At 40.5% G+C, this 17659-nt stretch overlaps 1 protein-coding gene and 2 long non-coding RNA genes across 3 annotated transcripts in view; all 3 read right to left on the bottom strand.

Annotated features, from left to right (window-relative positions):
* The window catches only part of LOC127533320 (B-cell receptor CD22-like), a 62329-nt gene that overhangs the window by 39602 nt on the left and 5068 nt on the right, over positions 1-17659 (bottom strand). The window lies entirely within an intron of this gene.
* On the bottom strand, positions 4850-7193 carry LOC127533395 (uncharacterized). Its single transcript, XR_007941135.1, has 3 exons — positions 7134-7193; positions 6206-6348; positions 4850-5470 (listed from the first exon to the last, which is right to left on the bottom strand). It is a non-coding gene; the product is annotated as an uncharacterized LOC127533395 (long non-coding RNA).
* On the bottom strand, positions 9512-10391 carry LOC127533397 (uncharacterized). The gene is made up of 3 exons (XR_007941137.1): positions 10271-10391; positions 9835-10095; positions 9512-9593 (listed from the first exon to the last, which is right to left on the bottom strand). It is a non-coding gene; the product is annotated as an uncharacterized LOC127533397 (long non-coding RNA).

Consider the following 17659-nt stretch of genomic DNA (forward strand, 5'->3'; position numbering starts at 1 on the left):
TAGTTCCTTCTGATGTTTTTTCAAGCACAAAAGTTACATGCAAATGTACACTATTATAAAACAATTTTCATTGTCACAATTCTCTTTATTTTTCAAATGGCAATGTAACCAAATATAAGCCACTGAGGGAGACGTAAACAACTCTAAAAACACAATTCTGCCTTTAATTCATATCTGGAGAGTCAGAGAACATTGAACATTGAACTGTATGAATACCTTAAATTTCCAGGAGTTTGATAAATATCTTTGCCTCATGAACATTTTAAACAGGAGTTATATGTAATGCAAAGTTGTCTGTTATCATTAAAGTTTAAAACAAGTGAATTTTTCTCTTGTCTTTTACAAGATCTTTCAGAGAGTAATAGTTTGTGTCACATCTACAGGTACACAACATAAACAGTTATAACCAAATCGTAGTCAAGATGTGTAATAAAATTTTTAAAAAAGTGCCATTAGTCCAAGTGCATAAGTATGCTTTTGGCTTTTCACTGTTAATAGTGACAGATGTTACTGTACAAAACATTCAATTTCAGATTGTTCAAGAAACCAATAACTTGCTGACACTAATGAGAAGGGTGGTACTGAGATTTGGATTTCAGTAAAGAGGCCAGGTCTGGTTTGAGGGAAGGGGTTGAGATGCTTAAAATGTCACGTAAGTGGGAGTCACTTAGTCTTGACCTCAGTCTGTTCTTGTGTTCATGACAGAGAATGTCTGCTCACACAAATATGTGGAGCCGAATAAGCTCAGCATTTTCTTGGCAAATGTTCGCATTTCTGGAAACCTGCCTTTATCCAGCTGCCCATAAAAGTCAACAAGAGAAAGCTGCTGGTGCTTACCGCGCCGCTCATCATCACACTGCAGCTCAATGAGCTCCAGCTGCAGCTGTGGAGGAGCATCATCAGGGTCCACGGAGAAGGGAGAAGAGAAAAGCAACATGTCCTTTTCAATAACTGCAAAAAGCGTTTGCTAAATTTCATAGAAAGAGATGCGATAGCTGTTGCAAAACTCATCATTTGCGCACCAATGTTGTCCTGTGGGAAACTGTCGATGACCTCTTTTAAAGCTGGGAAGTGCGCAGTGCAGGGCTCCGTTTGGGACTAGTGTCTCTGGAAAAGTTGCAGCTTGGTTCCAAAGGCCTTGATGTGAGCATACAGCTGGCTCACCACTGCATCTTGTCCTTGCAGATTAACATTCAGCACATTCAGATGCTTCGTTATGTCAACCAAAAAAGCCAAATCTGCCAGCCATACAGTATCGGACAGTTCTTCCATCGGTTGCCCTTTTTCACCCAAAAATGTCCAATTTCCACCCTGAGAACGAAAAATCGCTGCATTGCGGACCCCCGACTGAGCCACCTCACATCGTTGTGATGTATTACGTCTCCGTATTCAGCCTGAATGTCAAGCAAGAACTGCTGAAACTGTCGGTGGTATAGAGCTTTAGAGTGAATAGAATTGATTGCCTTTTACCACTGGCTTCATAACATGATCAAATTTGAGATGTTTGGCGCAGAGAGCCTGCTGGTGAATTATACAGTGAAGTTTAATAGCGTTACCTCCTTCTTCGCTGACTTTATTGCAGATCAGTGTGGACAATCCACTTCGCTCACCAGCCATGGCAGGCGCACCGTCGGTAATGATCCCAGAAACTTTACTCCATGGTAGTTTCAGATCATCAACAGCTTCACAAACAGAAACGAAAAAATCTGTTCCTCTGGTTTGGCCTTTAAGGCTTTGGAGGTCAAGCAGCTCCTCTGTTACGTTCATGTTGTCATCAACTAATCTTAAAAAATCAAGAGCTGTGCAGTGTCAGATGCACTGGTGCTTTCATTGCAGGCTAATGAGAAATAATCAAAAGCCAATCCTCTTTTCCCCAGTTGTCTCTGAATATCTGATGATATGTCCTCGACTCTCCGTGCCACTGTGTTACATGCCAGGCAAACGTTCATAAATTCTTGCTTCTTCTCGGAGCAAACGTTCTCCACCATTTTCATGACACAGTCTTTGATAAATGCACCTTCAGTAAAAGGTTTGCCATGTTTAGCTATTAACATGGCCACTTCGTAGCTTGCTTTGGTGATACTTTACTTTGACTCACAGGCCCGCGTGAAGAATCGCTGTTGTGATGCCAGAGCAGCTTGGAGTTGCTTTACTTTTTCAGCGCGGTCACTCCCTGTTAGCTAGTTTGGTAGTGTCTCTTTATGTTAAAGTCTTTAAACAAGGCAACAGTCTCTTGACAAATAAGACAAACGCAATTGCCTCGATCGTCAGTGAAGAAGTACTGTAATTCCCATCTTTCCTGAAAGCGGCGGCCCTCATTATCAACTTCCCTCCTTTTCTTTGCAGTCGCCATTGCAGCAATGAGCAGAGGGGTTCACCAAGGATGTCGAGCCAGATAGCATTAAAGTGGTGCTGCCACCATGTGGTGAAAGGAGGAATAACATTTTAAAGTTTTGTGATTTATTTATTCTGTTAGACAGTGCTACCGGGCCATAAATAATACATTATAAGACCGAAGTTGCAGACCGCATGAAATCCTACCGCGGGCCGTGATTGGCCCCCGGGCCGGACTTTGGACATGCCTGCTAATAGCTGCCTGCTAATAGCATGCTTTCAAGTTGCTCCTTTAATTCTTTCTCTCATCACCTAAATTTCTGCTGCTGTTTTGAGATGTAAATGTTCAGTTGAAGATCTGCTTAGGACACAGTACGTCTACCATGAATCAAGTAGGAGCTTACAATTGAATTTAACATCTATACCTCCAGTTCCTTGAACTGACCTGTACATATGGTAGGCTGTTCATAGTAACAGGTTTTTGTAGCCAGTACTAAACTGCCTCCCTGAGGGTTTTGTCCCAATCTGCAGCTTTTCCCTCGTTATCCTCTTCCTCTTTTTTCTCAAACTCTGTCTTCCTTTAGGCCTCTTTTTTCTCTTTTTCACTCATCCTTTCTTTATTTTATCTTATCCTCTCTTTTTATTTTGCCAATCGACCTTTGGGCCTAAGAATAAAATCTACTCTATCCTTCTTTTTTTTTTAACACAGATTTGACTACTCAAAGCCAACGTTCATGTAAGCGTCTCATTTACACGTCTTCCCGTTAACAAGATACAGGCCTGTCTCATTAATCTTGCATGGTTATTCAGAATACTTCATCATTACTAGTTCTGCTATTCTACATTTACCTACCCTGTTTACTTCAACCTTTATTTATCTCACTTCAACTTTTATTTTTCTTACCTCAACATTTAGCTCTCTTCTCTACTCTATTGCTGTAGCATCGCTTCTCTACTTTTACAACTATTTCTCTCTATAAGTCTATGAAACTCATTTTTCTTTTAACTCTGACCTCAACTTTTATTCTTCTTTATTTATCTTCTCTCTACTACTCCCCACTTTTTCTTTGTACCTCAACACATCGTGGCATATCCACACACGATTCTTTCACAAGTGCAGCCCACCAGTATAAATAGCCACAGCTTTCACGAGCAAACCAGCGCCCCAGATAATGTGAGAAAAACACTCACCGTCGGACATCAGTGTTGGTGCGGGAGAAAGTCCGTTAAGTTGTCGGTGAACCGGCTTCTGTAGGCTACATGCAGACCCTGCTCGCAACGCCAAGTTTTGTCGTGGTTTCTCTTAGACATCAAGGATGTGCAGATATTGAAGAACACGTCTGTTGACACTGTTGCTTTAATATAAGAAGATAGTATCTGATCAAGCACCATGGTCTGCCTGATCGGGAGTTTCACAGCCAATCTGGGTCTCCACCTGAACAGTGGTTCTGTGGTCACTCTTAAAGGTTTTAGTGACGTACGAAGTCACATCTGGTTTCTGTTCAAGACTTTAGTGCAAAACAAGATCCCCCTTCGGTCAAGCTCCTAGGCTCTGCATTCCCAAAGGGACCTCTTCATCACTATCTGGACAGTGGACCCCTGCAGAAACATGGCAGAGGGTTTGTTGAACAGAAAAACACACTCCAATGAAATGAGTACCTTATGTCTTCAGGTTCCACTGTCATAAACAACTCATATCAGATCAGATACTACACTGCGGCAGTCACGAGCAGCCTCTTGAGGCTGTAATACTCAGAGACACCAACAACTTTTCTGTTTGTTTAGTGAAACACATAAACATTTTGGCCATAAGGTGGCACCAGAGGAGGCACAGGTTGGTATCAAAACACTGAATTCAGTTTCCACATACCACGGTGTAAGCATGCTTCTCGTGCATTTCCAGTTTGCACAAAAAATAATAAAAACTCTGAGCAGAAATACCATGATAAAGGTTATCACCAAAATGCTTTTACATTTACTGAGGTGGAAAAGTTGTTTTTTCAATGAAATCAAAATGCAAAATCCAAATTACCAAACAAATTGCATGAAGCAGGTGAACACAGTGCTGAAGCTCAGGATGCATCCATATCATTATGTTTTGACAGTAAAATGGCATTTTTAAATAGAAATGACAAATTTAGGGATTTTTAAGCTTCCATATCAAAATCACAAATGGTATATTTTACCCCAAAATGGCACAATTTTGTTTGAGGAGGATTCGAGTTGAGATTGACTGATTTACTGACCTGTGTCACCACTAAAACCAGTGTCAGTAAACATAAACAAAATCTGAAGTAGCTTTGTAGTAAAATGACTGCAGTTAAAGTACAATAAAAAAGGACCTCCAGTGGAAACACAGATTATGTTTTCACCTGTCCAGGATGTCCCCTGCCTTCACCTCGAGTCAATTGGGATAGTTTCTAAAACCTTTGACTGGTAATGTAGATGTATACATACACCAAAGGTATTAATTTCCATTTTTAAGTGTCATGACTAAGTCAGACCATACTATGAGTGAGAGAAAGAAAAAAAAACATTTTTATTGATTTTCCATGTGAGACAAAACAAAGCCAACATGATGAACACACAGCTTTTAAAGTGGATAAACAAACACACTGATGCAGACAGTTAATAAATAGCTGTGGTGGTGAAGCAGTAAAATTATAAATATGGATTCTGAACATAGTTTTCTGACTTACACTGAGTGAGGGACAATCATTAAAACATTTAAACAGCAATGTGAGGAGATACTAGCTTAACTCTCTGGACATTTTGTAGAAGTGTGCTGAATCCCATGAAAGACTGGTCAAATCAGGCCAATTTTATGAACCCCAAAAGAGTTTCAAATTTGCCTCAAGGGGCTTTACAATCTGTACAAAACAAGCACACCCTACACTTTGTTTCCTTTCATTGGAGACAAATGCAGAAAATGCCTCCGTGTTACTCTGAGGTCTAATGTTTAGTTCATCTTCAATAATATAAATGCATTTTGTATGAAATGTTGCTGCCTTCATGCTAATTACTGACCACGTCTGTCTGAAGCGACTCACTGAAGATACCAGCAGATCCATGTTATTTTCTCACAACTTTGCTATACAGTGCAGATGGATCCTCCACAGCTGCTTGATTTCTTGTTCTGTGAAGGAAACAATAGATTTAGAAATATTTTGTTGATAAAATGATAAAATATGCAACATACACTACCATTCAAGTTTGGGTTCACTCAGGCAATTTCATGGTTTCCATGAAAACTCACACTTTTATCCATGTGCTAACATAACTGTACAAGGGTTTTCTAATCATCAATCAGCCTTTCAACACCATTAGCTAACACAATGTAGCATTAGAACACAGGAGTGATGGTTGCTGGAAATGTTCCTCTGTACCTCTATGGAGATATTCCATTAAAAATCAGCTGTTTCCAGCTAGAATAGTCATTTACCACATTAACAATGTCTACTCTGGATTTCTGATTAATGTAATGTTATCTTCCTTGAAAAAAAACTGATTTTCCCTCAAAAATAAGGACATTTCAGACACCAAGATAGCTCAACTGGCAAAGCAGACGTCCCATAAACAGTGGCTGTAGTCCCTGAAGCAGCTCACGGCCCTTTGCTGCAGGTCTTCACCCTACTTTCCTGTCTGCTTCTCTATTACCTGTTCAATAAAACCAATGAAAGGCCAAAAATGACTTTAAAAATATAAGGACATTTCAAAGTGACCCCAAACTTTTGGACGGTTGCGTATAACCTAGAAACAAAATTGAAAAAAGAAAGAAAACGTTGGCATGGAAAACTTGATGGAAAAGTATCTTCCTCTTTTATTTTTTTTAGATACCAATAAAAACAATCTCTTGTGTAGACTTGCTCACCTTGTAGATCTGTTGGGTTTGGTCGTTGAGTACACCACAGACTCCTCCTGGTATCGGTCCATCTGACCTGGGCTGAAGTTGGAGTAGACAGCATCTGGCTGGTTTGCAGTGAATTGCACACTGGCATACTGGATTTCATCCATCTGCCGGCCACATGAACAAGACTATGTTATGAATGTGTAGCGGGTGCTGGATGAACAGAACTCCAGTGTGACTAAAGGTAGTAAATGTGATTTGTAGAGATCAGCAGAATCAATGATTGCTCAGTAAAAGAGGTGCAAGGTCATTTGCAAAACTAAGAACTGAGGCTTGATAATCTGTTGCTGCAGAACCTCCATCTTAAACCAGAGATGTTAGAACAGATCAGCAGGTGCACATGAGAACTTGGAATTGTTTAAGGAATACTGTAAACCTGAAATTTACTGCAATCAGACACCGAGTTTTCCGATTCCAGTAAATTAAAAGTGACTGAATCTGAGCTCTAAACTCCGAAACACATATAAAGAACACTCTGGTCAAAAGAAGTAACTTGTTCTTGTTACCTAAAAGGTATGAACATTGCTAAAGTTTTACAAGATTCCTTCCTCTTACAATAAACTCGATGAATAGTTATAGAAGTAGATTTAGAGTAAATCATCTGTAACATCTACAGCACGTCTCCAACTCCATGCATCTTTGCTAAACTGAGACTTTAAAAGCAACATTTACACTTACAGAGTTTACAGAAAATGTAATGCATCTCTGGTGTGGACAGACATTTAACCTGATGATCATTGTGTATTGACATGAGAACAGAAAAACATGAAGAAGTAGGATATAATTAACTTGAATCAACTAAACAGCTAAATCCAGGGTTATTGAACCTAAGAACAGCGTTTTTACAGATAGCAGGTGAGTCTGAAGTCTGAACAACACATTTTCACCTCACCTCTGTTCTACTGTCTGGTCCCTCTCCAGCCGGAGGTTGTTTCACATACCTGTGGCTTCTTCAAATAAAAGACAAACAAACAAACGAATGAACGAATAATTAGTCACAGCAGACTTCACAGGATAGGTTCATGTTTTCAGGCATATTTCAGTACACTGGTATTGAGCTCCTTCTGACCTTCTCTGTACTTCTCTATCAACATCCTCAAAGCAAATATTGCATCTGTTGTACTCTTTCTTGGCATGAAACCATACTGCTGCTCCAGCCCGATCTCACGAGGATTCGTGAAACTGTCACGTAAGTTTTAGTTTCGGTTTCGTGCACACCAACACGATTTCGTCATGTTTTTCGTGCCGCTCACCACGAAATGCGCACCAATGTATTTTAAACGGCGGACTTTTCGTGCCACTCAGAACGTATTTCAAAAGAATGTGTATATTATATTTTTAATGTAAAACCGTGGCGAATCCAACGCTATATTTTGCATGACATCGTTCCTAAACATAACCCTAACCATAACCATAACCATAACCTAACCATAAGCCGGTGCTACACTTACCAATTTGCATAGGAATTTTAAGAATGTCCGGCGGCCGGCGGCCGCAAACGCGATCACACAAGCAGTATACGCCGATGGACAGCTTAGATCGTCATGAATCCGCCGGTATAAACCACTTTCAGATGTGATTACCACAGCGAAAAACATTTCGTGGTGAGCGGCACGAAAAACATGACGAAATCGTGTTGGTGCGCACGAAACCGAAACTAAAACTTACGTGACAGTTTCACGAATCCCCGTGAGACCGGGTTGGCTGCTCACAGATGTTCACCTCTGCCCTTAGTCTAGCTTCAACTACTCTTTCTCATAGCTTCATCGTGTGGCTCATCAGCTTTATTCCTCTGTAGTTGCCACAACTCTGCACATCTCCCTTGTTCTTAAAGATGGGCACCAGCACACTTCTCCTCCATTCCTCGGGCATCTTCTCACTATCTAAGATCCTGTTGAACAACCCAGTCAGAAACTCTACTGCTACCTCTCCGAGACACTTCCATACCTCCACAGGTATATCATCAGGACCAAGTGCCTTTCCACTCTTCATCCTCTTCATTGCTGATAACTCCTACTCCATTTCTCTTCCTATCTACACCATGATAGAACAACTTGAACCCTGCTCCTAAACTTCTAGCTTTACTACCTTTCCACCTGGTCTCCTGGACACACAGTATGTCCACCTTCCTTCTCTGCATCATGTCAACCAGCTCTCTACCTTTTCCTGTCATAGTTCCAACATTCAAAGTCCCTACTCTCAGTCCTAGACTCTTGGTGTTGCTCTTCTCTCTGTTTCTACGAACACACCTTCCTCCCCTCCTTCTTCGACCAACAGTCGTCCATTTTCCACCGGCACCCTGTAGGTCGACATCACTGATGACGGTCGTTGTTAACCCGGGCCTCGACCGATCCGGTATGGAAGTCATTCATTTGATTTGCATGTTTGATTTGGCCATAGTTTTACGTCAGATACCCTTCCTGACACAACCCTCTGTATTTATCCGGGCTTGGGACCGGCACAATAAGACACTGGCTTGTGTCCCCTTGCGGCTACCTCTCACATCAACATTGCATTTTGGTCAATACAACTGCTGCTCACTGGATATTTTCTCTTTTTCAAACTGTTCTCTGTAAACTCTAGAGATGACTGTGTGTGAAAATCCCAGTAGATCACAGTTTGTGAAATACTCAGACCAGCCCGTCTGGCAACAACCATGCCACGTTCAAAGTCATTTAAATCCCCTTCCTTCCCCATTCTGAGGTTTGAACTTTAGCAAGTTGTCTTGACCACGTCTACATCAATAAATGCATTGAGTGATTGGCTGATTAGCTATTTGTGTTAACAAGCAATTGAACAAGTCTACTTAATAAAGTGGCCAGTGAGTGTATAGAAACAGATATTTCACAACATTTTTAGGCCACATTGAGCTTACTAATAGCACAAAAAATAAGTGTAATCTTCTCCACAAAGGCTCAGAGGAAAAAGTATTCAACCTTACAGTCAAAATTTTCTTGAGCCTTCTTTGACATTCATGACCACCAATTAAAAATATTCGGATAGATTCTCACAAGCTTCTGACTTCTCTCTTTTCTACATTTTAGCCTCCTCCTCATGTGCAAAGCCTCTAGTTCACTAATGCTCTCTAAATTTTGTGCTGAAACTACAACAGAACAGACCTGCTTCCATGCTTTGCTATTGCTTTACATGTCTTTCCACTTCTGATGCGACTTCAGGTGAGACGCACGAATGAATTTTTCACTGAATTGTCCATAGATGTTTCCTTTAAGATGCAAAGCAAATACATCACAGAGAAAATGAACTGCTTACCTAATCCATAGCAGGAGAAAGAGAAGAATGAAGGCCAACATGACAGCAGCGATCAACAGAGCAACTGGGAACTTCCATGAACCTGTAAATATATGATCAGCACAAACACTAAATTCTTAGGTTGAACAGGGAATGACAAGAGCAGAAGTAATTTTAGCAACTTTCTCATATGAAGTGTATTTGTTGGGTGTGAGTTTTTGTTAAAGGTTCATCCAGTGCTTTGCTAGACAAAGTTGCAATTAAATGTTAAGCAGCAATTAACGGGGAAAGCGCTGTATGTTAGGATCCCCTATGGTGTGGATTCTATATAATCTGTAACTTACGTGATGCAACATTCAGATATAAGGTGGAGTTATGACGTCCTCTCGTGTTCTGAGCTTCACAGTAATAATTCCCACTGTGTTCAGCTCTGAAGTCAGTCATGGTGAAGGTCTGTCCTGAATGAAGTGGTGAGTCTTCATTCTCCTTGTACCAGGTGTAGTTAGCTGCTGGGTTAGCATCACTGCTGCAGGTCAGAGTCACTGAACTTCCCTCCATTATCTCACCAGATGGGCTCACTGACACAGAGGGAAGCTTTGGAGCATCTGGAGGACAATATGTAGAGACAGAAAAGAAGTTACTTCAAAGTGTCCTGGAAGCTTTTATTTCAGTTCAGAGACAGACTTCACTACAAATTGACATTCTTTCGACTTGCCTGAACAAAGTAAATAGTGTTTTTATATATTTTTAAGCCCAGTTGATGTACTGATGTTTACTTACACAGGACATTTATGAACAAAGACACAGACTGATCATCAGATTTGCAGTCGTAGAATCCTCTGTCCTCAGAGCTGATGGAGGTGAAATGATAAGTTCCTCCTGATCCCAGAGGCAGACTTTGGTTCCCCTTGTACAAAGTGTTTTCAGCTGCTGGGTTAGCATCAGTGCGACAGGTCAGAGTCACTGAACTTCCCTCCACTATCTCACCAGATGGACTCACTGACACAGAGGGAAGCTTTGAAGGGTCTGGAGATTGATGCAGATAACATATTATAATGTGATGGTTTGTTCAGACACATCAGGCACAGCTGGTGACCATTATTTTCATAAAATAAATGAGAATTCTAGAGACATTTAACCTTAGTACTAAATATCACATGTTAATACTTCATCATCATCGTTGATTTCATCAATAATCAGTGTTGCATAAGTAAAAGTAATGCTAATTATGAAGGCGAACATCAGAGTTTCTGCTTTTCCATTCTCTTTTGAAATAAATAATAAATAGTAAAAACCTTTAAAATGACAGTACACTATGATGTACAGTACGGTGGGATGTCCTCTTGAGTCCCACATATTACAGGTAACACACTGTCTGGATACTGTGAGCCAAGGTTTGACATTTAGTGAAGTAAACTCACACACTGATGGAGACCGGTGAGCTTCATGTCCTTTGAAAGCACAGGAGATCTTTTCTCCAGGATTAAAGGAACCTGTGTAAGTAGAAGTTTGTTGTTTTGAGATTTTCTGTTCGTTCTTGAACCAGATGTAGGAAAGATGATCAGCTGGACTGCAGCTGCTGTGACACTTCAGCTCTGCCTCCGTTTGAGACTGATGGACTGATATTATTCTGGTCACCTGCACCTGCAGAGCTGAATGTGAGAACACAACAGAAATGTCATGAATCATTATGTGCTCTCATAAACACATTCTATATTTTAAATCCTTCTGTGCATTCATGTACACTACCAGTAAAAATGTATTTTCACCAAATTTCTACATTGTAGATTCTCAATAAAGACATCAAACTAAAGCAAGACGTGGAATTATGTATCAAACAAACAATTGTGAAATAACTCTAAATATGTTTTATATTTTAGATTCTTCAAAATAACCACCCTTTGCTTTGATTACTGCTTTACACACTCTTTTCATTCTCTCCATGAGCTTCATGAGGTAGAACCTGAAATGGTTTTCACTTCACAGGTGTGTCTTGTCAAGGTTCATTTCTGGAATTTCTTGCCTTCTTAATGGGGTTGGGACCATCAGTTGTGTTGTGCAGAAGTCAGGTTGGTACACAGTTGACAGCCCTATTTGACAACTGTTAGAATCCATATTATGGCAAGAACCAATCAGCTAAATAAAGAGAAACCACAGGCCATCATTACTTTAAGAACTGAAGGTCTGTGAGTCCAGGAAATTGCAAAAATTCTGAATGTATCCTTAAGTGCAGTCACAAAAACCATCAGACGCTACAACCAAACTGGTTCACATGAGGACTGCCCCAGGAAAGGAAGACCAAGAGTCCCCAGATAGCAAACTATGGGTGAATCAATGTTGAATCTATGTTGAGACCAACAAGTCCTCAAATTCATACGACCACATCAGTCGTATGCACCGTGCACCGGAATACGACTCGTGAGAGCGTATTTACGTTAGCGCCCCTACGGGGAAAAGGAACGCATTACGGGATTTAATTCACGAAACGGCTTTTCCGTCGCAAAACGGCTTTTTCCTCACTTTCCCAACACGGGTTTAGGGTTATGGTTAAGGTTAGGGTTAGGGATAGGGACAGGGATAGTGTTAGATAAAAGTTTGTTCATGGTGACGTTTCACCTGCGACTCCAGAGTGTCGATATTTACTCAACCGCTAGAGGTCGCATACGTCAAAACGTAATACTGGGTCGTAATACGGGTGTGTACAGACGACCTATGTGGTCGTTTTTTTGTTTGAGGACAGGCTGGTTGAGACCTAACGTAGAAATTATACAGAAAGTGCAAGGTTGATACAATGTTGAGTCAACGTTTGCTTACATAGATTACATGTTTGCAAACATAGATTCAACATTAATTAAACATTGACCTGTCAAACATTTTAATTAAACCAAAATACAATGTAGATTCAATGGCATCCTTTAAACACAAACTTCAATGTTGACAAAATGTTGCTGAATCAACGTTGATCCAACCATCAGTCTTCAACCGTAACCACAATTCAACCTTCTTAACCCTAATTCAACATTGATTTAACATCTTTTGCTATCTGGGTAAAGTGTGATTTATGGTTGAAAAGCAAAGGTTGACTCATCATTTTATCAACCTTGCGCTTTATGTATAATTTCTACGTTAGGTCTCAACATAGATTCAACATTGATTCACCCATAGTTTGCTATCTGGGTCACCTCTGCTGCTGAGGAGAAGTTCATCCCAGTCACCAGCCTCAGAAATGGAAAGTTAACAGCAGCTCAGATTAGAGTCCAGATAAATGCCACACAGAGTTCTAGTAGCAGACACATCTCTACATCAACTGTTCAGAGCAGACTGACCAATCAGGCCTTTATGGTCAAACAGGTGCTAAGAAACCACTACTAAGGAAAAGCAACAAGCAGAAGAGATTTGTTTGGACCAAGAAACACAAAGAATGGACATTAGACCAGTGGAAATCTGTGCTTTGGTCTGATGAGTCCACATTTCAGATCTTTGGTTCCACCTGCCATGGTTTGCGTTTTTTTGGACAATCATTTATTTTTCAGCAGGACAATGACTCCAAACACACCTCCAGGACTATTTGACCAAGAAGGAGAGTGATGGAGTGCTGCATCAGATGACCAGGCCTCCACAGTCACCTGACCTAAACCCAATCCAGATGGTTTGGGATGAGATGGACCACAGAGTGAAGACAAAAGGACCAACAAGTGCTCAGCATCTCTGGGAACTCCTTCAAGACTGTTGGAAAACCATTTCAGGTTCTACCTCATGAAGCTCATGGAGAAAATGCCAAGAGTGTGGAAAGCAGTAATCAAAGCAAAGGGTGGCTATTTTGAAGAATCTAAAATATAAAACATGTTTTGACTTTTTCACACTTTTTTACTACATAATTCCATATATGTTCATTCATAGACTTGACGTCTTCAGTGAGAATCTACAAAATATAAAAAAGATATAAAAAAATATTATTTATATATTATAAAAATAAGCAGTCATGAAAATAAAGAAAAAACCTTTAAATGAGAAGGTGTGTCTAAACTTTTGACTGGTCATCTACATCAGTTTGTGTTCACAGTACCTGTGACAGTCAGAGTTGTTCCAGGTAAATTGCTCTTCCATTCAAACCATCGTGCTATAAATTTAAATTGATATTGGGCTGAATCAGTTACTCTCAGGTCTCTGATCCTCAGAGTGGAGCGTCTTTTCTTGTCAAAGACCTCAACACGACCTTCATACTCAGAGTCTTCTTTGAGGTCCTCAGGCTGACGACTACGTTCAGGACTGAACCAGAATGTTGTCAAACCCGATGTTTTATGACTGTATGTGCATGAAATGTCCACTGATGATCCTTTGGGGATGCAGATGCTTCTTTGGGTGTAAAACACACTGTTACAGGGTGATTCATGAACACCTAGAAGAAGATTAAAGCATTTTAAAAACTATTGTCAGCAACATGTTGACTCCATCAATACAGATCAGGTGATACTGTTGTTGGAACACTGACAGCAGTAGTGGATCAATGAAAAACAGGCAGGAGATATGAGGACTCTAGTATTAAAAATACAGAGTGATGGTACAAAATTACAACTCACACAGTGAAGGAGATGGAAGCTTCTCATATCTTTTAACAGCACATGCAATGCTGTCTGAATTATCAAAGTATTTGTCAATAGAAGATGTTTTAGTGTGAAGGGTCTTTCCATTCATGTACCAGACGTAGGAATAATGATCAGGTAGACGACAGCTGCTGCTACACGTCAGCTCTGCCCAGGAAGATGGCCAGACTCCTGTGCGTATCACCTTCACCTGGAGAGCTGTATGTGTAAAGAAAGAAATGTTATTTTAACTGTTGTCCAGTAGTAGCAGTAGCATGTTTCACATCCTCATATTGTCAGTAGAAAATCTTACCTGTGACAGACAGAGTGACTCCAGGTGAACCAATAGTTTTCTGTCTCGGTTGGTTTGTTCTGAACATGAACTTGTATTTAGCTGAGTCGCTGATTCTCAGGTCTGTGATTTTCAGAGTGCAGCTGTTTTTATCACAACGATACTGTACACGATCTGCAAACTCTGAATCTGTCATCAGATCTACAGGCTGATTACGTTTCTTCTTAGTAAACCACACAGCTTCCTTAACCACAGTGACATTCTCCTTTACTCTGGATGGGTATGTGTAGGTGCAGCTTATGTCCACCTCTGATCCTTGTAAGGCACAGATCTGAGTAGAAGAGTACCTCACTCTATAGCCAGCGTCACCCTGCACCACTGAAACACAGAGCACATCAGAAAATAGGATTCATTCTTCTGGTGTTAAAGGAGATATCTAAACTCTCTCCTGGTCACATCGATGTGCACTGAGACGGGACATCACACATCATTAAACATTTACACATATCTATAGTTGCACAAAGCAGTTAAAAGCTAATTTCCTTCTGTGTTCTGTTGTTCTTGTTTAAATTCATGTATATTTGATCTTGTATAAGTGCTATGAGAGCACAGAAAACCCCAGAGTCAGTGTCTTTGTAATGTGGTCACATAATCGACCAATGAAGCTGCTTCTAAGGGTTCAGTGAAAGAATAGGACCGTAATTAACCCGTGAACCAAGAGGCAGCTGTACTGAAGAAGCTAAAAGAAAGGAGAAGTGAGAGGTGTGGAGGTGACAAAAACACAAAAAACACAGAAGTGTAACAAGGTCAGGCCTCATAATATTCAGTACAATACACATGTACGGCACACATCTAATGAATAAACTGGAGGGTTTGATTGGACTGTCATAATGATGATAATGTGAAAAATATGTTAACATGGTTTAATATTTATTTTTAAGAGACATCTTTTGATAAAGTTGAAACTGAACATTTGCAATAAAGTATTTTCCACATCAAAAATGCACTTTGTAAATGAACTGTAAACATTTGTTGCTACAAATACACAGAGTTGCAAAATTCAGTAAGATTGAGCAACTTTTCATGAAAATCTCTTGGTGTCATCACTGCCTGATCAATGCTACACTTCACAGAAAACTTTCAAACAGAAATAGGTTTAGCAGCTGCACAGAAATCAACACGATATTTTACAGAACTTTAAAGCTATCACGTGTTCTGTAGATGGATGGTTGATGTGATGTGTCTATTCAGACTCAGTAGTAAATAAAGTACCTGATGAGGAGAGAAGGAAGACAAGAAATCCAGCTTGTGCTGCTTTACATCCCATGGTGGTTCTTTTCTCTCTCTGCTGTGACTGCAGACAAAGTAAAACACATCAGCAATTCAAAAACACACAGAATAAATTCTATCAATCACATGAATGAACACAGTAGTCTCACCTGGAGTGTAGCTGACGGTGACGTTCACTTCACTGAACTTGTTCAGACAAATTTAGTCCTTCACTCGTATTAAAGCTCATTATCGTAAGCTATACAACAGCTTTTGTTGCAGACTGTGTCTGGCAAAGACGGATGTGATCTGCTGTCAGAATTTCTTCTGTTTCACTGTGGTTAGGACATAAACTTTCAGTGGTTTAGGTCACAGTTTCCTTCCTCTGTGGACTGTCGTCACCTGTTCAGATGAATAATATATTCATGAGATCAAGCCTCTCAAGAATTTTTTAATTATGCTTTTGCATATAGAACCAATTACCGTAATAATCTAACTTACACATACAGCTTGCAATTTTTTTAGTGTTTATTCATTGTTCTTTTTATGTTAAGTATGGAAGCTATTTGAGGAAACGTGTGGCATTGTGTTTATCCTGTACCTGCTGTGGCACTGTAATTTACTATAAAGGATTATTAAAAGATCTGTCCCATGTCAGTCAGTTACTGTAACACATATCTGTTTCTTCAGTCTGTGCAACATAGTTAAATTAAAATCCATGGTATCTAAGGTGGAATTGGAGATGATTTTATACACTTTACAATTACCATGACTTGGACGACTGAGAACCTACACAGACAGATTCTGTTTTTAGACCTATTTGGCTTATTCAGGACACCTGTGACACCACGAAATTAAATGCATGATTGCAAAGTTAAATAATCACACTATTTATTTAAATAAACTTTTCAAGTCTCAAACATTGTTGATGGGGAGGGTTGACATGAAACTGTTTGTAATTACATGTCAGGAGAATTGTTCAGTGGAGTTCTGATGTTATGAACCAAGAGGGTGAACCCATGAAGCAGGCTGCAGACATTCAGGTGAATTAATATGATTTAATAAGGAAAAATATTTACATCAAACAAAGGTGCTAAAACGGGGAGGCAGAGAAAATAACAGGACGAGGAAAACTAAACAGAACTAAATTAAAGGCGGACCAAACGGCCGAGGCAAACGTAATTAATAAAACTAAGCTAATCGGGAAAGTGACTCACGACTGACCGGGGAATTTAGCAGACTGGGAGGGGGGCTGAGTTGAACAACTTGCCTTTCTTGCCTTAGTTCTTTCAGTTCTCGTGGAATTTCAGCCACGTCCATCATGCTAATGTTTCCACTCGGCTCCTTCTGGGAATGTGACGGCTTACTTTTGTCGTGTCATTCTTGCGATTCCTGAAGTTTCCCCATGTTCCTTCTAACTTTAGGCGTTGTCATTCTAACCAACTAACTTTTCATCACACTTTTGTGCTCAAAATGCTACTTTGTAACTTTCTAAACAGCAAACCACAGCTAATATTTTAGGGGGCAAACACTCCATGCGTGCGTCTCACAGCATGACGTCACCGGAAGTCCCACAGTTTCTATTTTAACACATTAAAATCAAACATTGGTATTTTGTAAAAGATTCAAAGTGTTGCAGTTGGAGCTTCAAAAATCATCCAGCTACCTACTGTATTCACATTTCAGCTCCTTCTCACTGCTGTAGCCGGTGACACTGTGATATATCACCGGAGGCCGGGCTGGTGGCTGGACTGGGTGCCGGCGGCAGCAAAACCCCTACAGGGGCAGAATTGGTACTGGAGCCAGGGGCCCCTCCGGGGGCAGAGCTGGACTGGACTGGACTGGACTGGACTCGAGCTGGGCTGGACTAGAACTGGGCTGGACTAGACTATAGCTGAACTGGACTAGAACTGGGCTGGACTGGAACTGGTCTGGACCCGGTGGCAGGATTGGGGCCCCCCCACAGGGAGTAGGACAGAGGACTGCACTAAATAGGGAATAAGGAACCCCTCAGGGGGATAGGAT

Source organism: Acanthochromis polyacanthus, chromosome 3 (genome assembly GCF_021347895.1).
Source record: "Acanthochromis polyacanthus isolate Apoly-LR-REF ecotype Palm Island chromosome 3, KAUST_Apoly_ChrSc, whole genome shotgun sequence".
In the NCBI taxonomy this organism is placed as follows: Eukaryota; Metazoa; Chordata; class Actinopteri; family Pomacentridae; genus Acanthochromis; species Acanthochromis polyacanthus.